Genomic DNA, 25,678 nt, shown 5'->3' with positions numbered 1-25,678 from the left:
TACAGAAAGTCATAGAAGCCATTCTTTATGTTATCACTCAAATTAGAGATGAAAGAAACAGTCTTTAAGAAGAAACTAAAGAAATAAAACAGTGGATTATGCAATAATGAAGGCTCAGATATCCCTAATAAATTTGGTTTTAAAATAAGCAATATAGTCACCACATTTTGGTGAATAAAATAGGGTTTTGATTAGCTGCGGCAACTATTATTGATTTCAGTGCATCCTTGGCAGGGTGCATCACCAACTTCTTATGCACAAGCGCGGGACAAAACACGAGGGCAAGTGCACTTGTCTGCCTGACAGATGTCAGTCATACAGTCTTGGGGGCATGATGAGGATTTGAGATGCTGGAGTCTGAACCTTTCATTTCTCAGAGTTGCCCAAACTTTTTTTTTTTTCCCTTTTTTCCCATAGACAATGCATTTTTTCTCCTTTGCAATGCTGAATTAATTAGTTGTTTAACTATTTTTTTTTTTTACCAAGAAATTTATCTAGATTGCTGCAATGGCTTCAGGATAATTACATGTTTTTAAACATTAAGAAAATGACAGTCCTTTTTTATTTGAAGCATCTTAATGTAGAAGGCAAAATAGCAATTCTTCTTTATAGGTTTGGAAGATAGCTGGTGTAATAGTAATGTCCTGGTCAGAAGTGGGGAAGGGCATTATGCCAGAGAGAAAATCAGGATTTTATTTTGAAACTGCTGATGCTTGAGCTACAGAATTTCAATTAAAAATGGTAAAGTTAAATACGCAGCATGTCAAGTTAGCACAGGCGGAACCTTGAATGAATTGTGAATTATTTGTAATACACTACGTAGACACAACTTGCCTCACAACAGTAAAGTATGTCTTTGTACTGTGTTTGCTGAGTGGAAACTCTTACATTTTCTGCAGAGGAAGGAGATGCCACTGGTTAAGTCCTGTTTGAAAATGTATTTATGGTCAGACCCTGGCGTATTTGAAACCACTGATGCGAGGTGCTGACAGTATAGATCAATGATTCTTACTGACTGAGCTGACCTTTTTTGTACCAAGAAGTGAAATCCTTATGGGACAAAAACTTTCGTATCTGGCTGCTAATAGTTGGATTCAATTACCCAAGGAGGGAGCTGAAAAAAGGTACAGCAGCTGAATATTTCTGAGACTGCTCTAGACAGGTGGAAGACAGATCACATACCTACTGATAATATAATATTCTTTGTATGAATTTTGAATGTAGATATAAATTGCCTGCTTCACAGCCAGACCTGCAGTGGTGATTTCACTTCAGCACATGTAACCCGGAGTGCAGAATTGTAATTAATAATAAATCTGGGCAAACAAACTTCGCACAGCCTCTGCCTTCATGATCCCGAAGTACAAAATCAAAACACAAACCAAATATCACATCCCTTGAAAGGAAAGGGATCACACACAGGAAAAATCCCACCAAAGGCTGCCCCACACCACATTCACCCTACACTAAATATACCAACCAACAGAAGGCTGCCTTTTCGAGAGCATGTACCTTTGAACAAGTTTTGCTTCTCTGTGGCCTGGCAAGATGCAAAGCAGCAACACGCAGAGCTCACAGCAGCACAGGAAACCTTCCCTCTCGTGCCTGGCACGAGATGCACAGGGATTGTCATCCCCAGCACAGGACCGCGGCACCGACACATGAAAGTGTCTCTGACAGCCTGGGGAAATTGCTTTATTTTTTTTCTTGCAGAAGAAGATTTGCAATGCAGGCTAACAAATTATTCTTTCATCTATTTGTTTGCGTTATGGGACCCCGATGGAGGATCACGGCTCCTTCGTGGTAGGCGCTGTGAAGACATGCAAGGAAGAGAGCAGTTGGCACCCCAGAGAGCTCGCAATCTGCATAACAGGCAGGAGCCACGGGTGGAAGGCAGCTGGGCTGGGAGAATACAATAACGATAAAATGGGTACGCAGAGCATCCTTCTCATTAAAAGATGGTGGTAATTTGAGGGCATCACGGTGTAGGTAGCTTGAAGGAAGAATTTAAATGAGGTTAAGAAGGCAGCTATACAACAGGGATATTTTGCAGTCATGGCTTGGGCTGGGAGGCATCCAGGAGGTGCTTGAGGGAGGGGGGAAAGCAGGCACCGAGGCAGTGCTGAGGAAGGCTGGCGGCAGGTGATGACAGTCTGCTGAGCAGAGTCCTCATTAGCATTTCTCAAACCACTGCAAAATACTCTTTTTCATTGGGGTGGGCAAGCCTAGGCCACGCTGGCTTTTTGAGGGGAATTTCAAGTGTTCTTAAAATAGGGGCTGGAATACGGGCAACGCTTCTGGCACTAATGCTCTCTGGGTAGACGTACGTAGCCTTGGATGCTGCCTCCTGAGTTACGGAGCAAAGGATCAGTAAGGAAGGAAATCTGTCCTTGTTTTCACTTTGGTGAGTACCCCAGGGTCCTCAGGCTCGAGGACAGGCAGGGGAAGGATTTCAGGGTAGATGGACAAAGACACACAGCCACTCTGCAGGCCGGAGCTTACATATCTCACAGCAAAAACGAGGTCTGATGACGGGCTCTGGGTGCAGTCTGGGATCGCTGAGAGCTCTTTCTCAAATCTTCAACTTCTGAATACGTTTCTGTACAGCTAGAAACTCCCTTAATGGTGCTACTTATCCCTCATTTATCAAACTAGCAAGAGTTATTTTTTTCCACTGGCTTTACTGGATGCTGTTCACGGGCTGACATTTATAGACTAGTTTCTGATGCTGAATTGTGCTGGAGAGTGTGGGCAGGTATTGTAACACCGGGCTGAAACAGCAGGAGTGTAATTTCATAAAAGAGGCTTGAAGAATGTGCAGTCCCTATAATCTAGGAAGGAATGATTTGCAGTATGAGACTATAGACTAAAATATGAGTGGACAGGTTAATGGGTATTTGTAACTTGGACAATAGTTTGTGAACAGTCATTAGGCGTTGAAATCTGCTCTGAATTTCACTCTGGCCGTGTACCTGAAATAGCTGTGATGCAGTTAGCAGAGAAGATGGATTTGTAGAAGAGCAAAATTTAACGCCAGAGTTGCATTTGTGTGGCGAGGAGAATGCCTCATAAAGTTTTTCGGAGCGTCTCTGCAGCTTTGACATCCTAGCTCTTATTTCAGAAGTGGCTTAGGCACTTAACAGCATGATATTTTCCAAAGCATCTAAGTGGATTAAAGACTTAACCTCCTCAGAAGTCAGTGGCAGCCCACTATGCAGCTAGATAGCTAGATTGTACTGCTTAGGCACCTTTTTTCATTTTCAAGTCAGTGGGATTTGCGTTTCTAGAGGCGATTGTCACTTTTGGGCTCGGGTTTTGTAGTAAATGAAAGCGTACGCTACAGGGCAACTCAGACCTAAAGATTTGCTTGCTTGTCCAAGGTGAGAGCACACCAGAGGTATCTTTATACCTTTCCCATCCTGTGTGTGACCAGAGAACTGTAACTTAACATGCCTTGCCACTGCATGCTGCAATTGCACATTGTCTTTGTGGGCAAGACCTATGGGGTGGCTTTATGGACATTATGGTCATTCGAAGCTCAGTCAGGGACTTCCCAGGGCATTAGTCCACTCCCTCAGGTCTCAAAGGGGAGCAGACATTGACAGGTCTGGCTTTTGCCTGGTGTCTACAATAACAGCTTTCTGCCAGCTCTCTGGCTGTAAAGCAGCCTCAAGCATCTGTACTGTGGGGAAATGGATGCAAATCACAGCTTTTTTTTTTTTTTTTTTCCATCAGTGCTGGTCAGTGAGTCGAGGTTGCAGGCAACCTGCTGGTATTATTACCAACATGAAGCAATGTTGCTTCCATTCCCACCATCAAAGATCTGTGTAGGCACTAGTCCAGCGATGAAGACATGCTTGGTGCAGCACATGGGGAAAGGAATAGTTTTATGTACAAAGAAAACATTCACCTGTCAACTCTCATCTCCCTAAAATGCTTCTTATCCTGTGCCAGCAAAGCCAGTGGGTGCGGGGCGCGTGAGTGCGTGTGTGGTAGCGGTGGGTGAGGAATGGGGATGGTGGTTTGTTTACTACAGTTTTACTTCATTAATATTTTAGTCTCAGGTGCAGAACTTGGAGAGTCTCACTGAAATCGCAAACAGCACTGATTGTGGTGTTTGTGACAGTGCCATGGGGCATTTGCATTATTTATCCCAGGCTGCACTACCCATACAGCTTTCAGGGAATATTTTCAGACAGAATCGCTAATTAGCACATATGTGGAATCTTCTCAAAGCAGTTGGGAACTCTCCTCATTACTTTTTAATTTTTTCTATTTGCTGAACGTATGTCAAAGATGAAAACTCAGAATGATGGTTTGGAGGAATTTTGCATATTAAATACTCCAAATGAAAAGACTGGGATCCTTTACTGGGACACTGAAAAAAACCACTGGTATCTCCGGTCCAGCAAGTGCATGCTGCATCTCTCTCACATTGTCACTTGGTTGCCTAAATCACCAAGGATGGCTACAGCTTTTCTCACTGTCCTGAAGTCTTTAGGGCTGTAGCTTGGTGGCACTTTAAAAAAACACCTGATTTCACCTTGGATGTTACTGCTGATTAGTTCTCTGGAATCAGATCATAAAACATGCCACACATTTTCCACCTTCAGATAACAGATACTTTAGATCTGTACGTGCCCAACTGTCAATTTAAATTTTAATAATATATATAAGGAAACACTAAGTACCGTGCTAAAAACATTGGGAACCCTCTATCAGTGTACCTTGTCAGATTTTTCCTGTCTGATTTTATTAATTTTTAGTCTTTATTTTCCCATTTTAGTAAATTCTCTCTGTTTTTACCTTGACTTCTCAACCGCACATTTTATGTGTTCTTTAAGTAATTTCCCTGAATTTACAGGAATGGTAGTGAGAGCAAACTGTTTCGGGTACACTTGTGCATTGCAAAAGACTGATTTAAGAATCAGCTTTTCTAAGTTAAGGCTCAATTTAGCAGCAACATAGTGTTTAAATTTTATTTATTATGGATTTAACTGCAACATCAAAATGCTTCAGTCTGATATCCTAGGCACACTTTTCTGCAAAGGAAAACTATACCAGTGAGATGATGAAAACCTGAAACGTTAGCACACCTATCACATCACAGCCAGCTACAACACATAGTGCAGAGCAGAAAATTCTCTTGCTTTTGTTCTCATCAGCTGAAAACAAAAGACAAGTTCTCTGTCCCCTGCCACAATTGCTCTGCCCTCCCATATATCTGCTCGAGTCTCTCCAGCCTCTGGGTGAGGTCAACAGAACAGAAAATACAGGGAAATCAATGTCAAAACTGAAGGCTTTGGGCTGGTTAAAAAATTAAGAGGCTTTTGCTGAATAAAACTTTTCAGCGAAGAGGTAAACTACGCGATTTCAAAACCCAGAAATATCACAGCATCTTGCTTTATGATCATAGCTCAGTCCTTCATCTATGTTAAGGTCTTGACTTTCTGAGCAGACCACATAATGTGCCATAGCTTTTCTTTGTTTGGAGCCATGGCAGAACTGCCTGCGGATGGCTCGGGCCGTGGTGCATCATGGAAAGCCTGATCTCGTTAGGGAAGTCAGTCCTTACAGGTCAATAAGGTCAAGAAGCGTCCGACCGGGAATGAGGTATCACAGCAGCATTTCTGCATCAAAATTGCTTTGATTCTGACTTATAGTGTGCTTGAGACTTTACAAGAGGATCAACAAAAAAACTTGGAAATTGAGGTATAGAGCGTTTCAATGAAAACTTTAAATAACCATGGGAAAAACAGATATTCCTTTAACAAAGAGATTCATTTATGCAAAAAATTCAATTTTCTGCCCAAAAAGCAGATTTAATGGAGAATTTTGGCAACTCTACAAAGGATCAGTAATGGTGAGAATTACTGGTGGCTCTCTGTCTCTTCAACTCTGACAGATCTGGCTTCTTCTTCTCTTCCTGTGTCAACTAAAACAGTTTGGCAGAAGGCAGTGTCAGAGTCATTCGTCTTACAGTAAGAGCCTTGCAGAACAAAAGAGCTGCTGCCGTCTGTGTTGTTTTGATCTTTAATATGTCCTCAAGAGATGGCCTCAAGTGGTGGACAGGTCAAAACACACAATGCTATTCATGAAATCGATGAAATGGGAAAGGAGAGAACAGTAACATTTTTCTTTTTTTTTTTTTTTTTCATTTCAAATGTAGGTTTTACCCCCTTGATACGTGACTGAGTCAGTTCAGGTAAAATCAATCAGGAAAAGGAAATGAGTCTCAAAGATCATTTAGGAAATCAGCAAAATGTTTATAATTGGCATCTGTGAATGACTCCACGGTGGCTGCATTCAGCCTTAGTAAAGGCAAGCTGGAATCCCCTCAGTGTTTTTTGGAAGGATGGGGATATTGTCACTAAAGGTGAAAGCCTGTTTTATTTTTTCACCCTTGTCATATACTCTCTGTGCTGCCAACCTCCACTTCAGTTGCCACAGTGCATAAATTACAGTTTAGCTAACACAACCATCCATCATCGAATCACCCCATGGAAGTGCTACTAAAGCATGTTGCCAGTTCTCCCTCCCGATTGACACTCTTCTTGTGATTGACACATATCTAACTTACACTATCACTTGTGTCACTGCTGAATTTGGCCCTGAAACTTCCCTGGGAGCTGTGTGCATTAAGTCAATCTGAAAGTTTCATGTAAATCAGCTCACTTTAGTTGTCCTTTTTGTTAACATTTCCCCCTATTTACTGGGGCAGTTCATTGGCTTCTTTCTAGCTAGCTCAGTCCTTACTTAGGAAAGGTAAGAACAGAGTAGAAAATGGGTCAGATACTTCAAACTTTTGTTAATTATAATATGAACATTTATTTACTGACTGTCAGTGAGGTATCTGGAAGGCAGCCAGCACATAAAATGAACATACCTTGATAACATGCTTTGATAGTAAGCCAGTGTCCAGAATTCACATGCATACGAACAATTTGCGTATATATATTTGCCACATGATCTATGAACAGTCTGCATGATTTTTTATATTTATATATATATATATATATATATATATACCAGATTGCTCTTTTGGCTTAGAGTTGATGAGTCTGAATGAATAATCATGAGTGCTTTTGATGGGCATATAGTTGTGCCTTTTTCACAGGCAAGTGCACCTAAGCCATGTTAAAACCTGACTCCAAGTTCTCTGAATTTGATTTTTTTTTTTTTTTTTACCAGTGTGCTGTTAAGATGAAATAAAAAATAATAGTTTCTGGAACAGATTCTGCTAAGGATATGGTGTGTGTATATATGTCTGCATATATACATAGATAAAAGTAAAAACTATCATGAATGAAAGGATCTAACAAAATGAAAATAGCTCAAAATCATCGTATTTTCCTAAATGGTGTGAGTCAGGTGTGCTGTGTTTGAAATTATATCCATTATGTCTGCTTTTCTCTTTCAGTCACTCAGAACTGCTGTAAACTAACTGCTAGGTAAGGTCTGCTAAGTGTGAATCGTTTGATTGTCGTTGTTTGTGCAGCATCTGTTCCATAGCATGTTTAATTATTTTTGTGTGTTAAATTCATGTAGGTTACTTGAGAATTGCCTTAACTAAGTGTTAAAATTGCAGCTACTGCAGAATTCATTATCTTGATTATCATTAGAGATGGGCAGGGGAGGTTATGCCAGTCTTCTTCACACTTTATTTGAAAGTTCAGCTCAAAATTATGCTTTCAGGCATATATGCACCTTGATGTTACCTTGCCAACGTTCACTCTTTAGCTGACCTCTGTTGGGCTGGGCAGTCACCAACTGAATGAATTTTAACAAATGCAAGTGCTAGATTCTGCATGTGGGTCTGGGCAACTCGATGTATGTACAGACTGGGGGACGAGAGGCTGGAGAGCAGCCCTGCAGAAAGATATCTGTGGATTTTGGTTGACAGCAAGTTGAATTTGAATTGACAGTGTGCTCTGGCAGCCCAAAGGGCCAACCCTACCCTGGGGTGCCTCAGGCCCAGCACCGCCAGCTGGTTGAGGGAAGGGATTGTCCTGCTCTGCTCTGTGCTGGTGCGGCCTCACCTCGGGCACTGTGTGCAATTTGGGATGCCACAATTTCAGAAGGAATTAAAACTATTAGAGAGTGCCCAAATGAGGGCTACAAAGATGGTGAAGGGTCAAGAGGCCAAGACGTGTGAGGAGTGGCTGAGGTCCACTGGTTTGTTCAGCCCAGAGCAGAGCAGGCCGAGGGGAGGCCTCATGGCGGCCTGCAGCTCCCTCACGAGGGGAGCGGAGGGGCAGGCGCTGAGCTCTGCTCTCTGGGGACAGCGACAGGACCCGAGGGAACGGCATGGAGCTGGGACAGGGGAGGGTCAGGCTGGGGGTTAGAGAAAGGTTCTGCACCCAGAGGGTGGTCGGGCACTGGGACAGGCTCCCCAGGGAGTGGTCATGGCACTGAGTCTGACGGAGTTCAAGAGTGTTTGGACAATGCTGTCAGACATAGGGTCTGATTTTTGGGTTGTACTGTGTGGAGCCAGGAGATGAACTCGATGATCCTTATAGATTGCTTACAACTATTCTGTTTTGTTCTGTCCTGTCCTGTCCTGTCCTGTTCTATCCTATGATCTCAGAGCTCAGTCGAGCAGGCACTGTGTTCAGTTTTCTATACTGGTGTCAGTATCTCAGGTGTGTTCAGTGAGGCAAACATCAGAAAATCCCAAGAAAGTCTGTATTTAGCTTCAGCATGGTAAAGTAGGTTGTCACCTAGCTATTATGTGTGTATTAACATAGAGCCACATATGGTCTCACATTTCAATAAGGTATTTAAAAAGCAGAGAATACTAGGCAACATTTCTCAAACTTAAAGGAAAAAAAAAAGGAAAAAAAAAAACAGCAACATCATTTAAATTTATTTATTTATTTATTTATTTATTTTTCACTTACAGGAAGTAAACTTTTAGGGCTATGAATTTAATTGGTTTTGTAGTCTGATGCTTTTGTACTCTATTGATGTATCATTTTTTAAACTACAGTGGAGTCTAACTTTTATTAGCCTGTGGCTTTAGGCAAGCAAACTGTACTATCCAGTCCCATTCTTTGTACATCAGGAACTGAATCTGAATGTAGTTTCCAGTACTTTATTTCAGGCTTTTGATGACTTTGAAGTTGCTCTTGGGAGCTATTTTCAGCCTTTTTGCCACTGTGCAAGCTAGAAATATTCCTTTAGTTAGAATCAGAGCTTTTAACATTAAAAAAATCACCTGATTCCAGCAAGTGGGAGCTCTTGGTGCAGCATAAAACTTCACAGTTCATGGTGAGGAATGACAGTGCTACTAACAGTCCTTACCACTGGCCTTTGATGCTGTAAGCATGGGATATCACTGGTAATACACCATGGCAATTTATGCAAGCAGCTCACACATTTGTACAACTTATTTGTCCTTAATGGGATTGTGTTATGTGATGATGGATATCTTATTTCCTAAGGAGATATTTAAAACACTATCTGCATTTAGAAAGCCCTTCAGGCCTGAAAATAGAAGAAAATGCATGCTATACAAGTATCCTGAAAATACATAATCATGTGGAGATTTTAGGATATGGACATAAGTGAAAAGCCTAGCTGAGTTTCATGAGAGAAATTTCTCATCTCTTCCTGGGATTTGAACAGCTATTCTATCATGAAAATCAGTGAACAGGAGGGCCAGAACTCTGCTTGATCTTTGCAAAACGCACCAAGCAATTACTAAGTGATTCTCAGACAACTTGAAATACAATTACATTAGAAAGCCAGGTTCAAAAAATAGTATGAGATTTCAAATAGACTGGTTGACTCACTTCAATTAACAGTTCTTTAATTATAGAGGTTCATTAATATCATAAAGTTCTTCTACTTGGCATCAATTGGTATCAGGCATGTAACTAAAGTCTCATTTCCCTGAGGGTGTACATGGCTAGTTTAATTTGCCTGAGGGCTTTTGACTGTAAAATCTCAACCAACATTAAGCAAGAAAAGCTAAGGTACATTGGTGAAATCCCAAATCAGGACAGATGTTTCTTCGCAATGATGTGCAAGCCCCGATATTCCCATGGAAACAGTTTTGAATTTAATATTTTCATGTAGTGATTTCAACTACATAACCAAAGTTAAATAATGTGTGCGTGTTCACATGCACATGTGGCTGTCGGTGTATGCTAACAGGTTTAGGCTGTTATTCTCATAGTAAAGGTTGCCTATGTTTTTATGTGCGTGCATGTCTCTACACATCCATATATACCTATTTAATAGTGTAAGTACGTGATGAAGAATTGATATTTCTCTTCTGTTCTTCCATCTGTTTTGTTCCTTGAGAGAGGAGAAAAGGCAAAACCTCATTTCAGTGACAAATTCTCAGAACAATGTTGAGGTCTTTGAACACAGCTCTTGGATTTTTCCAGTTACCAATATGTCCTGGTTTCAGTTAGGACAGAGTTAATTTTGCTCCTGGTAGCTGGTAGGGTGCTATGTTTTGGATTAGGATGAGAAGAGCGCTGATAACATGCTGATGTTTTAATTGTTGCAGAGCAGTGCTTACACCAGGCCAAGGACTTTTCAGCTTCTCACTCTGTCCTGCCAGCGGGCAGGCTGGGGGTGCAGCAGGAGCTGGGAGGGGACAGACCCAGGACAGCTGACCCAAACTGGCCAAAGGGGTATTCCATACCATCTGACGTCATGCTAAACGATATATAGGGGTGGCTGGCCGGGGTGGGGGGCCGGCTGCTCGGGGATAGGCTGGGCATCGGTCAGCGGGTGGTGAGCAATTGCATTGTGCATCACTTATTTTGTACATATTATTATTATTATTATTTATTATTATTATTATCTGTCCTAATAAACTGTCTTTATCTCAACTCACAGGCTTCACTTTCCCGTTTCTCTCCCCCATCCCAGAGAGGGAGGGGGGAGGGTGAGCGAACGGCTGTGTGGTGTTTAGCTGCTGGCTGGGTTAAACCACAACACAATACCAAAGCAAGAAACAGAAAGCTGGACCAGTGCTGGTGGGAAGCTGGTACTGCTGTGATGAGCTGGCTTGTGTGGAAGTGCTTCCTACACACGTGATGGCAGGTGAGCATGTTTATTACGGGTGAAGAATGACTGGGCAGATAAACCCCACTGTAAAGGTGAAAAGGCATTAACTGAAGCATTAGGTGGTCATGATTTGCTTCAGTGGCCAAGGAGAAGGCAAAATGAGGGACAAAATTAAGAGAAATACAGTGAACCCCCAGTTCTTCAGGGAAGACAAAGATGGGTAAATTTTCAGTATGGCAGACTTTAGCTGTTTTTTTATGTTGCCAGATCACATGCTCAGTTTACGTCCAACCTGCTGTGTGCATTCACCCCAGTTGTGAATGCACTCTGTTGCACTCTAGTTTCCTTCTTTTTTCACTGACCCTCTCTTTTGCAGGTGAAAGTCATTTCCATTTCCATGTACACATTATCTGTCATTTTCCATGCCAAATATTACTTCAGCATTTTTATGTTGGCATTTCTAATCTGTACAGGATGATTTTTATTTTTTCTCTCTCCTTAATGGTGTTTACTTTTCAGCCATATTATATTCTCCAGATTTTATATGTAGAGAGTAAAACCTTGCAGTGAAATTGAGAGAGGGTAATTGGATCTTAGAACGTGGCAATCTGTAGTAACCAAGCCTTGCTCAGAAGACAGTTGATGAAATACTTTTAACCACCAACATTAGAGAAAGATAGAACTTATAAGAATGTTTCTCTGAACAGGACAGTCAGGAATGCTTTTTTTTTTTTTTTAATTGATCCCCGCATAGGTAGATGTCAGCAATCTAAGACAAAACAAACAAACAAAACCCCAACAGTTCTAGAAACTAGAACCCACTGAACTCTTCTTAAACTAAGAGCAATACCGGAATAAAAGGGCCTTTGAAAAAACACGTTATGTTCCACATTAGGCAGCATCAGCTGATGAAGCTTATCAGGCACCAGGCTCCAAAATGCATGACAGTCACCATCCAGGTCTCATATGGTGCTGGTGTTGTGGGATACCTGTCTCTGGGATGCAGTTTGACTGATTCTTCTGTGGGAGGTGGAGGCCAGTGCTGAAACAGGAAAGAAAGAAATTAGGTCAATAATATGCAGCAAGAACAATCCATACTAAATGGGAAAATACAAGTTGTTTTATATAAAGTCAAAATACAGGAAAAAAAAAAGACATTTTGCTGTAGGAAGGTGCACATAGAGTATAAGGAACTGTAAGCACCCTCTCATGTTTGCAAGTATCATTGAAAATATTTGCACAATTGAGGAAACCAGCTCTAGTGGGCAGACAGGGAGGAAGTTCAAGCTTTTCATAGACTCTAGGTAAGAGGGAAATAAATTAGACTGCCTTGGGGCATTAGATATTCCTCTATTTTGTCTTCTGATTTGTCACTTAGCTTAGATGTTTCTGTGCATATGTGGAAGATTGAGTAAAGGCATTCAGGCCTGTAAGTTTTAGGTATCTCTGACTAAATTAAAGTACGTGATGTTTAGTTTAATTCAGTTAAATCAAGTGTTCTAGTTTGTTTTATATGTACTAATTCTCCTCAGCAGTATTTATTTACTTGTCTAAACATTTTCCATTATTTCCCCCAACTCATTTAGAAAAATATTGAACTGCATTATTATACACACCACCTTTGAGATTCCACTGTAGGCACTCTAACTCAGTTGGAAATGCCCATTAACAGTGTTTTTCTGAATTCTGTCATATAGTCAGTTTTTAATCCATTTAGTATTTGAAATATTGATGTTGTATGATGCTAATTTCTAATCAGAATATTATTTCAGTACTAAGCTGAAGTGTGTTCAGTCTAAATATATTAAGTCAATGCAGCCACTTTTATCAAAATATATAGTAATTTCATCAAAAACGTGATTAAATGAATTTGGCAAGATGTATTTTCCATGAAACCATATTGATTGACATAATTATTTATTATCATCATTTAAATCTGTATTGATTGAACCCCTCATTTGCTGGTCCATTAATTTGCCTGGGTTTTGATGTTGCACTAACCAGATTATTTAGATACTGCTCTAACATGAGATTTCCTATAGTCCTCTACAATCTTTCCAGTATCCCATACCATAAAAGAAAGTCAATGCTTTGATTTTCTTGGCCAGCAAGCTGAAAACACTTGCTAGCATGTTGTGAGATGTGGCAATTTAAGGAAGTCTAATTTTTGTAAATGCTCTTTAACATATTTCCATCTATTTTTGGAAAAATATTTCAGCACTATAAAATACCTTTAATTTTCCACCAAAAATGTGTGCCAAGTGAATTGAAACAGAGGTCAGGAAATGATCAGTGAGAGGCCCCAGGCAGCCAATGAGGTCTTCTATCCTTCATCTCCTGGCTTGAATTTATGACGTACAGTGTGCAGCTCTTCTTTTCCGCTTAGCACTCACATAAAAAGTTGATTTTGGTTTCAAAATTTTGAAAGGATATTTTCTTGTTATTTCTTTTCAAAAGACAAGCATTACCATACCACCCAAAAATGGGGCATGACAAAGCATGTATTACTGGGCCATTAATGCACTTCTCTTTGGCCTTCTGCCTCACAATGCTCCAGAGACTTGCATTAATGGCCCAGTAATACGACACGCCCTATCGTGTCTTATTGCTTAATTGGACTCCAGACAAATTCAGTTAAACCACATATGCTGTTCTTTTATGACTACTGCTATACAGTTTTTATTTCCTATGTTCTTGGGTGCTTTTGGAGGTATTTGAGTTGTTTCAAATGTGTCTCTTGAGATCACAGATTGTCGAAGCAGTTTTAACTCTGCCCCTTGGCCCTTTGCCATCTATGTACCAAATGAGTTTGTGCTCTGCTGGGCAAAGCAGAAACCTCGAGACGCACCTGGGAAATGCATAGCAGAAAAGTGGAAGGAGACATCAGAGTTGTCCTGGTCTACCCTGCATGACCTGTTGGCCACAAACCTCATTGTTAGCAGCATGTCAACCAAGAATATTGTGTGGGTTGTACCCACCTGGCATTCACAGAGTCCCCTTAGCTGAGAAACAAGATGAAATTCAATTCACAGGATGAGTTTGAGTGGTTTCTTCCATACCTTTCCTGTTTCCCCAAGAAAGCTGTGTCCCATAGCAAGAGCATTATTGAAATATCCTTACAGGCCTCTCCACCATGTTCACCGCACTTCAGACACCGTACGAGGAATGCTGACAGCTGTTGGGATAATTGCAAAAAAACAAGCAAGAAAATCTCTGTCAGGCTGTGATACCCCTCAGCATTTCACATCACGTTCACAAAACTTGGGAAACAGAGGCTGAAAGGACATCTGCTGCTGCACAGGGTGAACCAGGAGGCATGGAGGCATCTGGTAATTGCTGTTAAATACCGGTGTCTGTCCTCAGCATGCTCTGTAGTGAAATCAAAGAGCACCTACCACTTTTTGGCTAAGTGGCCCTGGTGAAAGCAGAGAGTAAGACAGAAGGATGTGACATTTTTTGGATATGTATGTCACCTATACTGCACAGTAGAGCAAATGTCTGCCTCATTGAAGTATCTTTCTGGTGAATTTAGTTACTTCTTGGGTGTGACAAGTTGATGACTGATAAGTTTCATGGTGTTTTCACAGGATCCTAGACTAAGAATCATTTCTGAATTCTGTAAGGCCTTGGGTCATTTCAGTTATCATTACTGATGATGAGTATTACATTAAAGTGTGGAATCACTTCAGCATTGAGATTTCATGAGTGTGACATGTATTAAGCATCATGGATGACAAAGATTGGTAATGCACACTGTTTGAATATTTAAAGTAGAAATCTTGAAATTATAGAATTAATCAAAACTCTTAAAGCATTAACTTCAGAAGAAAATATTCAAGTGATTATGATTTGTATAAATTGCTTTAAGACATCGGACACAGTTTGAGTGCTTATGCTAATAAAATTACATCATCATGCTCGTTAGAAAAAAAGAACACTGCAACCAAATATGCTGAAATAAATTGTTATCAACTGGTGACAAGAAACAAGGGGAAATGCAGAGGTTTTAACACTCGTGTAAATCCTGATAATGACAAAAACAAGGCAAAAGCAGAAATGCAATCTATTCTCACTCAGTTTTACTCCAACATTTAGTATATCAATTTACATAAAGAATTGAAGAATCATGGGATGGTTTGGGTTGGAAGGGACCTTAAAGCCCATCTAATGCCAACTCCCCTGCCATCAGCAGGGAAACCTCCCACCAGACCAGGCTGCACACAGCCCCATCCAACCTGGCCTTGAGCACCTCCAGGGATGGGGCATCCACAGATTATTTGGGCAACCTGTGCCAGTACCTCACCACCCTCAGAGTGAAGAACTTCTTCCTTATATTGAGTCTATATCCACCCTTGTTTTGTTTAAAAGCACCCCCCCTTGCCCTATCACTACACTTCCTGACAAAAAGTCCCTTCCCAGCTTTTCTGTAGGCTCCCTTTAGGTACTGGACGACCACTCCTGTACCTGAAGGTCTCCCCAGAGCCTTCTTTTCTCCAGGCTGAACAACCCCAGCTCTCTCAGCCTATATTCATAGGAGAGGTTCTCCATCCTCTTGGTCATCTTCATGGAGTCACTCCAACAGGTCCATGTCCTTGTGCTGGGGGCCGCAGAGCTGAACGCAGGGCTCCAGGTAGGGTCTCACAAGGGCAGAGCAGAGGGGGACAATCACCTCCCTCGCCCTGATGGCCACGCTGCTTTTGATGCAGCCCAGGACATGGTTGGCTTCCAGTTGGAATCAATTGGATCCACTTCTGACTCACAGTCTGGCATGTGTGCTGTCTTCAGGATGGGGCACTACTACAGTCACCTTAGGGCAGCAAGGCCAAAGAGTTTCGACAACCACCAGATCATGTTTCTTGTTAAGAACAGCTACTGTATCTCTACTAATGTTATGAGTCCCTTATTGCGTGGATGCAAAAAGGAGTTCCTGTTGTCAGTTACACTTGAAATACTGATCTTTATCTGTCCCAGACACAATGAGTTTTGGGCAACATGGAATACATAGAATAAATGTCTTTTTTTTTTTTAGTTATTATTATTATTTTTTAAAGCATTACAATTATTTATGGGCCTTCTTTCGAAGAAATATGAATAGTAACAAATACACTGAGATGACTGGAGAAGCAAACGTTAAAGAGATCTAAAAAAGTAACATTAAATACTTCAGAAAGTCAAATATGTGGTGTTTACAAAGCATTTTAGAAATGATTGCCTACCTTATGATATAATCTAGGATAATCTTAAAAACATGAGTCCCCATCCAGATACTTTCAGTGATCCAACAGGATTTGTATTGCTAATTTCTCCCTCTCTCTCCTTGGCGCTCCAGCTTGGAAGATCTGCCACATGCTGTCTCCAGATGATGCTGTTTGGAAGGGTTGGCTCAGAGCAGCAAACTTTGTTCTTGCACCTGGATGCGTGCACTGATTGACAGAAAGGAGGAAGGCTGGCAGCACAGATTTGGCAGCTCAACAGTAAGTACCAGGGAGGTAACATCATATTCAACAGGACTCCCCTAGCCATGTGTGAATCAGTGTTGGCCTTATTTTAAAAAGTAGATATATTCTTAAATATGAATTATTCGTATGAAAGTATTTTAACTGTATTTCTCCTAAAAGAGCAATGTTATACAAATACGAATTTGTATTGTGTAAAATTATGCATCAAGTTGTTCTCACTGTGCAATTTTAGCAAACCTCGGAATGACCTCATTCAGCACGTGGCTTGGTGTGTTTATTGTGCAATGTATATATTGCCACTTTCTCTTTAAAGTTCAGCCATGGACAGAGTGAGGTAAAACATTACTAATAAACCCTACAACATAAAGAAAATGAAACCAGCTAAAATTGAGATGGAGGTGAACAGTGCCCCACAAGTATTACTCGTTTGGATGGAGGCTCTCCATTCCTACACTAAATAGCTATGGGTGGAACAGTACAGGCACTTTTCCACAATAAGGTCTTTGGATCAAAGCTCCCATTAGTCCTTGAGGTCTGCCTGCACAAGGACTTGATCAGTCAGCAGCTCACAGTAACCTCACGTGGGCCTTTACTCTGACCATCTCTCCAAAAAGCATAGGCAAGTGAGCCTGGGACTTTGTGTAAGCCTTTGGCTTCACAGTGGCCTTGTGGAAATAAAATGGGGGACCTTATCACATGTGCCCTCCAGCAGTGCAATTGTTGGTGGCCGTGTGAAAGGTTAAAGGATGAGTTTGCCTACCAAGGCCCATGGTGTCAGCTGTGCTGACAGCAATTTGTGAGCTAAACAGCCCAAATCCTCCTGGGCTTCACATGCATGAGAAACAGCCACAGGAGCAAAGGCCCCATCCAAAAGAGGTGAGAGCTCCTGGACCTTGCTCTGCCTCTTGCCCCTGTTGCTAGCAGAGAGACCTCTGGCTAATCAGACAATGGGTCTTAATTGCCTGACTTGAAACAAGACTGTGAAGGCTGCAGGAGTTAATGAGGCTCATTATGAGTGTGTTTTCATGCAGAGGTATTGGTGGCTCCATGTATTTCCAAAATTCCCCAGACCTTGCTTGCTCCTGCCAGGTGTTCCCAGCACAAACTCACATACAAGGTCTTCCCTGAGGAACAGAGCCATGTCCCATCCTCTTTGACAGGAGCACTTTGTTGAAAGGGCAGGTTTTAACATCTTCCAGATAAAAGGAATTATTGAGTATGATATGTAAAATAAAGCCACCTACATGGTATGCACTTCCCTCTGTTTCTAGAGATTTGTTTTATTGCATCTGCTAGCCGGTCACTGTGCCCTGAGCAAGGATACCCCATTTCATACACTGAGACTGTACAAGTCTCATTTCATGCTTTGCAGGGCAGCAGCATGCTGTGGTGCTCAGAGCACGGGTTGGGGAGCAGAGCATGTTGGACCCACATAGCTGCAGGCAGCTCACAGTCTCATCTCTAAATTGTACCAGGCTTCCCAGCCACAGCAGAGGGACAGTGATACTTATTTACATAACTCGTAGGCATGTGCAGTAGGCCTGGCAAGGCCATGCAAATTAATTCCTGCTAATGAAAGTTTGGGGTTTTTAATATCTCACTTCTGCTGTGGCTGTGCCCTCCCTGTCAGCACTTTTTATGCAAATCAATTGGATGTCATGCCAGCAGTGGCTCTGGATCTTCGTTGCTGATGACCCATTATTTGCTTTGTGGTAATGACCAAAAGAATTAGGGCTCCACTGTGTCACACTCTCAGAATAGGAAATATCTCTACAGTATGTAATCACTCCCCAGTTTGAAAGATGTTTTAGAAAGGTATTTACAGTATAAGGCCTTTATGCCGCGAAGTGTGCTGGACTAGCGTGATGGATGACAGCAGCTCCACTGATTTAGGAGTATGAAAGCTAGGCAAATGAGGATTTCTTTTCAGGAACTGACTGCAGAGGACAAGAACATGGTTTGAAAGATGGAGACCAAGTAATCATGTACATCCAGATTTTCTGCTCCAAATGGCATTTATTTAGGCTGTGTTCCAGAGAAGCCAATTTTTGCTGGAGAATGAGAGCTGCATTAACATATGTCTTATAACGTTTGGAAGGCTGCACCCAGGAATCAGTCTTAGCTTTGTCCACAAGTCACAAGCATATTGAGTCACAGAGCCCTAGAAAACAGCATGGTTCAAAGGAAGGTGACAGACATGTTAGGCTGTAGTAGCAAATCTCATTGTTTAGAAACTCCACTTCACTCATGAAGCACAAGATAGGCTGGAACAAAGCTGGAAGGTTTAACCGGCCTGGGAGGAACAGCGGAGAACTGCAGTGCATGGTGTAGAGTTTAGCTGTTCAGGCTATGTGGATGCCCAGGCAGAATCACCATAGATAGCTAGTAGCTAAAGTTGTAGCAAAGGTGTTGATGACAAATGTCTTTCTCAAGACCTTTGCTTGTTTTGCTTTGTTTTCTGAATCAGAAATGTTTTGCAGACTGAGAAGACACAAAGACTGAGTTCTGGTGTTTCCACATCCCAGCAGCATATCCCAGCAATCCAGTTCATGGCCAGTCCCTGGGATCTTTATTTCTTAAACACACACACACACACACACACACACACACACACACACACACAAAATAGTTTGACAGCTCTCATTTTCATTCTGACATGGACCAAAATCACATTTTCAAACCCGAACATTTTTCACACAGTGGATTTGTTTACTAGCCAGCCCTATAAATAATATTTCTCAAAGCTGTGTTTGACAAGCATGATATTGCTAATATGGCTCCCGCTGGTGTGTCATCCATGGCCAGGTTTTCAGAGAAATGTCTGCAAAGCAGAGCTATCAGAAAGATCTGCATATGAGCTGCAGACACCATCCCTTTTGGAAAACTGTCTTTTTGCAGGGCACTAAAGAACAGTGCCAAGTCAATGTTAAATCATCATATGGGAAATGGTTAACAAGACAGCTTTCCTTTCTACCGTCTATCTAATCTCTGCCAAACCAATCTACCACCTAAGACTGGAAGTTGAAAATCTAATAAACGGGTCCGCAGTGAAAGATTCACTGTACCTGTGCCTGGAGCCTAGCTCCCTCCTCATCTTTGTTCAACAGCAGTGTGCCCTCCCACCACCCAAAGGGAAAAAATAAAATATTCAGATTGTTATTATTTATTTAGAGGACATAAAAAAAAATCAAACCAAGTCAATATTTATCCATCTGCAAAAAAGTCCAGAATATGACAGACACTTTATTCAGGGTAAATTAGCAGACATATGTCTTAGAGAAATGCTGTTGTTGTTGATTTATTCCTTTGTCTTTCTTTCAGTTAAGCTTTCCTCAGGTGTTTTTCAAACCCCAGAGGTTCTAAAGCTCATGTAAAAAGTCTATTTTTTACTAAACCACATCAACTCTTTAAAATATACAGGAAAGATGAACTCGTCTAATAACAACCTCAGAAAATAACTGTAGCTGAATATAAATAAAATTAAATTTGCACAGAGGAAAAAGCCATTTCAAACTATTTTTTCCATATAATCCATACCACAGATACTCAATAATTCAGTGAGCTTTCAGGCAATATAAGTCAATGTTGACTCATTAAATGCATTAGCTGTAAAATGCGTCTCTAGTAGGAAGGATGAGAAATGGTTTGCGTTCTTCCCTTTTCATCATTATTCCTTAGTGGGTTTAGTTTTAGGCTTTCGTTTATTCTTTTGTTTTTACATTTCACACTTTATAAAAATGTTTTACAGCAATGTTGGGAGCTCCAGTGCACCATTAAAAAATAAACACATTTTCTTTCTTACCAGAATCCTGACCAAAAGCAAAATTGTCTTGGTTTTACTTAACGGAAATGCTGACAGATACTAAATTAATGCTTAATTAATCCTTCAGAGACAGCCAGGCAGATGAAAAAGTGGAAGAGAAAACTGGTATGGCTGGGAGTGAGGAACTCTCCCAGCCTGGTAGGGCCTAGTTGCATTGGTTTTTTAAAAGGCACGTGAGACAAAGAACAAAAATCTGAGGAAACAAAAAGTACCAACTGCATTAATTTGAAAACAGTGTAGAGTTCATTTCTCCAGGTAATAGCTGCATTTACTTAGCATTTTCCAAGTGAGGAGCTCACAATACTTTTTGAAAATGAATGACATGTCCCAGTAGAGCTATATAAATTAGGTGACAGCAAACTTGCTGATATGAAATGTCAGTGGAAGGAGTCTTCCTGAGGAAACACTCCTCCACACACCTCAAGGTAGCAGGAGCCTTCTGCAAGGTGCCTTGTCTCTGATGGACATGAGAGTCCATGGGCCGGGTGTTGACTTGACGTGCAGGATGGTGGGCACAGCATAGAATCGTAGGGGAACCCACAGAAAGAGAGCTGCTTTTCTGCAGGAGGTTGAACCAAGCCTGGTTCTTGCCACCTTTGCAAGGTGCCACTCCTCCGATCTTTTTTAACTCTTTTGGTTTTTCACCATGGATCATAATTAGGATTCCTCCTGTCTTGCCTGGAGCTCATCTCTTCAAAGAAGGTGTTGTAAAGAAGAATGGGAGGTGTGCTGAAAAGTCTCACAGATGCTCTAGGAATAAACTGCTGTGATAATATGTATGTAATAATAATAGCCAGGGGAATGTATATGTTAACATGGGGAACTGTGGGACTGAAGAGGAAGCAGGTAGTTGAAAAGAAGTTCTCCTGACTTGCAGGGTCTCTCTGCAGCTTCACAGCCTTTCTTTCTCCAATGATGGGTCTCTGCCTGGGCTTTCCACAGCAGCACTTTTGCATTGAGGAGACAAAACAACTCCTAGGAGCATAATGACCAGCTCAACTGCCCCTGGTGGCTTTTGAAGAATGGACATGGGATATGTTTCCAGTACAGAAGGATACCATTCAGGACCAATCCTTTAAACTGATGCATATCATTTCTCTGCTTGTCCATAAAACATCACTGAGATCCATCATACTCATGCTGTAACTGAAACTTGTTGGGCACAGTGAAACCACAGAAATACTGTGGCATCAGAGTGCCAAGTTTTCAGCCAGTTAACTGGATTTCTGGCAAAGGCTAACTCTATCTTGTCAGGATGTTTGAAATTAATGGATCCCAGCTTCTGCATGTGGAAAACTGAAACATTATCCCCTAATGTGACAGTTGTGATCCATATGTGTAGTTTCAGGTGGGATGATATGGGAACACGACTGTCAAAAGTTAGATGATGTAGGAAATTATCTAAGTTGGAACAATTCAATAAGTACATAGTTAAAGAAATAAAAGAAAAACATCCCTCAGGCAATACATTTGGCTCTTGGCATATAACTCAGTGAAAAGAAACTGGAAAACACAAGTCCGAGATGAACTGATTTTCTTGGTTATCCACATGTTTCTCTTCACTGTCACATATGGAACAAATAAATAATATTGTTTTGTCTGGTTAACTTAGGTGAGTTGGCTAAGCTACGAGTCTGGGATGCCATTACAAGTGTATTAGGTTGGTTAGCTGCTCAAAAAGGATTTGGCAAGAGAAAAACCCTAATGCCCCTTTGTTTGCTTCCCACCCCCAAGAAGCCATTTATTTCTTCCTCTAATGCCTAAAGAATTATTTTCACATTCTTTTCGATTAGTACTTCAGTGTGAAACCATTGTCTGCAATATGAGTTCAGCTGTTATCTACTCCCTAAAAAAAAATTATTTCCACATTTGCTATGTAACAGTCTGACAAACAAATAACACCTGCAGAGGATCACGCTCAATAAAGAAAGGAAAGAAAAATAGGTGGAAAGCATGAGAATTCCGCTAATGCTCAGTGATTGATCTTGTTAGTACGCATAGTCTGTCAGAGCACATTGCCCCAACACAAGCACGCAGCACCGAAGAACCAGCAGCACGGGAAAAAAAAATGCATTTCTATATAGATCACAGTCAGACACCCTCCCCCAGCTTTCTGAGCAGGGCTTGATTGTCAGCATTATACACACGCTCAGACAATGCTTTCAATGGACGCCTTTTTGGAAGACAATTGCAGAAAGCATGATAACGGGATTTGTCACCCTGATGTGGCTGCTGTTTCAGCAGGCATTATAATAATGAAAGGAAGTTTTACTAATTGAAAATGTGAATGAAATTCAGCTGTCTTTTTATTTTAATTCTTTTGGATGAAAGCCAATTAAGATCATCTGTCTAATGCATCTATTCACCCCTACTGCAACAATGTGTCAATTATAATGGATGTCTAATAAACTCAGACTTCCCAGGACAGAGAGCTGAGCATACAAAACAACGAGTGAGAAACGTCAGCACATACCTGTAAAATATTTTGGAAGGATTGGCCAAACCCTGCAAACGGCTGAGCCTGTTTTCCACAGCCTGCCTAAGGGGAGTTAACTGAAACGTACTCAGCAGTAGGGGATTCAGGCGTATCTGTGTCCTCCCACTGTTGCACTGCAGTTGTGGTCCTCCTCAGGCACGACATGGGGGCTAATCAACCATACTCAAGGCTATTAGATATCTATTAATTTAAACAGTATGCATGGCAGAAGTGCTTCTCAGCCATGCTGTTGGGTAAGGGCTGAGTCCACCATGAATATGGAACTGCTGAGATGTGCGGTTGTAGAGATGCTCACCAAGGAGCGATGCTTGGACAACACAGGTGCAGTGGAGACTGTGGTCACCTGCTGCTGGGGAGTGTGTTTGTGAGGCAAATAAATCCAAGTGTGACTCATCACCTGTGTGATTCATCTCATTTCACCTCTTCACTCAGGTGTTTCCACAGCAATTTTGGGTCTTGTGCCCCAGGATGCATCTGGCTCTCCCTTGGGCTTTGTCCTTGTAAGTGTGTCCCAAAGGGAAACTGGTGATGGTCGTCCTTTGGGCACAATATACCTTTCAGGTGTTTTGCCATAGAATAGCTCTAGTCTGGCTGTATGTTTGGAAAACCTGTTGATGGCATTCAATGCTCTTCTAGAGCCTATCTTCCAGCTTAATTTAATGTTTAAATAAGCCAGTTCACAACATCCAAGATATAGTTGCAATGCAAACCAAGTGTGGTAAATGAGGCTAACTTGCTTCAAAAGCACACTCTTGGGTCCAGATGCAACAGTAGAAAGAAAGATGTTCAGAGGAGAACTAGCGTGCAGAGAGGGAAGTTAAAAGAATTATGGTAAAGTAAGTTTTAAAATACATTTTATCACTGGTTAAATATAATGTTAGCATTAGGTAAGGTGCATAAATATATTCAAGTTAAATATTTAACCCTCTGCCATTATTCAGGTCCCTTACAGAAATGGATGTTGGATAAACATTGCGAATGTTTACATAAGAGCACTGCCTCTATAAGATGCACTTTCTCGCTATGTAAAAGCCGGTTTAAAATTAACATTCATGTTAAACATTAAAGCTTGTCTGCTGCAGTCCTCAGTGCTTCTATGCCACTGCTTTTGATGTTTCTGCTGAATCTGGAGCAGTGTAGCACCAGTGGTGTTAAACCATCTTTCAGGAGATGGGAGTAAAAATACAATAATTTCTGAAAGTTTTGTAAAAATGTCATTGCAACCCTTATGTGTTCTTCTGCAGATATTCTTGATTATGCTTGTTCTGGAAGAAACTCTTGCCCCCAGAAGACACACTTTGAGGGAAGACTAAAGCTTACTCCAAGATTAAGCTCACTCAGTCAGGCAACAGAAACCCTCCACACATATCCCTGTTCAAACAAAACAGACCAGATGTAAAGAATGAAAACTTTCTCTTGAGTACATGAAAATCAGCTCCAAGTCAAGCATTAATTTGAAATGATTATGCTGCAAACCCTTACAGCCAGCTAGAACCTTCCAGAATCTTATTGGTCATTTATAGACAATATGTAAACATAAATGAGACTCAGTGAATGGAACCTACTCCAATAATCAAATTACACAACCAGCTGTGGGTCCACCAAAAAGCCTTTTTGGCTGCAGACAGCACCTATGAGAGTAGAAGGTGCTTTGGGAATGAGAAGCACAGGGAGAGGAGCAAAGAGGTGAAAAACAGTAACAGTAGGTTTGGAGACTTGCTCGTTTAGGAGATTTTTACCTCAGTCCTTCCTGTTATTGTTACCTTTACAACATAATATAATAATAATATAGGATTAAATGTTTCTCCTTTCTATACCTCTGTGTATGCTGTCATTGAGCTTTCTGTTCAAATCTCCAATTTATATATATTTTTTCATTAAAACCACTATTAAGGTGATATAAATGGTTTCATAGATGAACTCCATATTTCCTGATGTGGTGAAAAACTCAGTCAGGAAATCAACAACTACATCTAGCCTCACCTAAATTGTTAGGCATCCATATTCATACTCCTGTTCTGGGCTTCAAGCATCAGACACCATCCTAATTGTTAATTCATATGGTTTTCCATTGTGTCACTTCCTTAGTGTTGTTTTCTGTTGAAACTGCTCTACCTGCGTGACCCTACTAAATATTTGTTAGGTCCTAGATGGATAATATTTACCTTCTTACAGAAGAAATAAAATAAAATAAAAAATCACCTAGTGATGGTCACAGCATTTCCGACTTCGTAGGTCTGATAGGTGAGAGCATCCCACTGGACAATGATATCACATAAACCCTACTCTGCTCAGCTCTGCCATGATAATAAATGGTTGGTGTATGTCTACTGGTGGCAATTTTCTCAAGTATCTGGGGAACAGCATTATGGAAAGAACTCAAATTGTGGGGGTATTCTGGATCTTTTGAGGTCAGGGAAAAGTTTTTAAGGATCCACACTTTGGGTTTAGATCATGAAAGCAGTAACACCAAATAGTAGTAACACCGCGCCACACCTTGAGTCTAGACCCAGCACATCCTACAGTGAGAATTTTTTGTTAGAAATATTGCAAGACCAGATTTTGAAGGAGAACAATGTACCTATCTAATGCTTATTATGAGCATATTATATCCCCTGACCTTCACCCTACCTCCCAAAGCCTCCCACCCTAACATTATAAAAAGTTTTGAGGGCCCTGTTTTGTAGTTTAGTAAGTGTAAAATGAAGGCTGATCAGAAGGGGAGATGCAGAGACAGGGGTGATAAATTCAAGGTAATGGAATGCTGCAGTCTTGCAGCAGCATTTTGGGTGTATATAATACTGCATTTCTCAAGACCAGTGAACATACAGAGAGCTTTACTATGATCTGGGCAACAGTTTTAGACAGTCTACT

General features: G+C 41.1%; 1 long non-coding RNA gene across 15 annotated transcripts in view; it reads left to right on the top strand.

Moving 5' to 3' along the window:
* Positions 1–2,139: 2,139 nt before the first annotated feature.
* LOC308190994 overlaps positions 2,140–25,678 on the top strand; it is a 57,885-nt gene continuing 34,346 nt past the window's right edge. For 6 of the 15 annotated variants that reach the window (XR_013947616.1, XR_013947617.1, XR_013947618.1 and 3 more), the window contains exons 1-3: positions 2,152–2,404; positions 10,855–11,061; positions 16,355–16,499. This is a non-coding gene — a long non-coding RNA (uncharacterized lncRNA). Of the gene's footprint in view, positions 2,405–6,169; positions 6,377–7,420; positions 7,452–10,854; positions 11,062–16,354; positions 16,500–16,716; positions 16,819–24,048; positions 24,491–25,678 lie in introns of all 15 variants that reach the window. The other 9 variants (XR_013947609.1, XR_013947610.1, XR_013947613.1 and 6 more) reach the window with 7 other exon arrangements.

This window comes from Anser brachyrhynchus (genome assembly GCF_964034855.1).
Source record: "Anser brachyrhynchus genome assembly, chromosome: 2".
Classification (NCBI taxonomy): domain Eukaryota; kingdom Metazoa; phylum Chordata; class Aves; order Anseriformes; family Anatidae; genus Anser; species Anser brachyrhynchus.
This window is presented reverse-complemented; position numbering and strand designations above follow the sequence as displayed.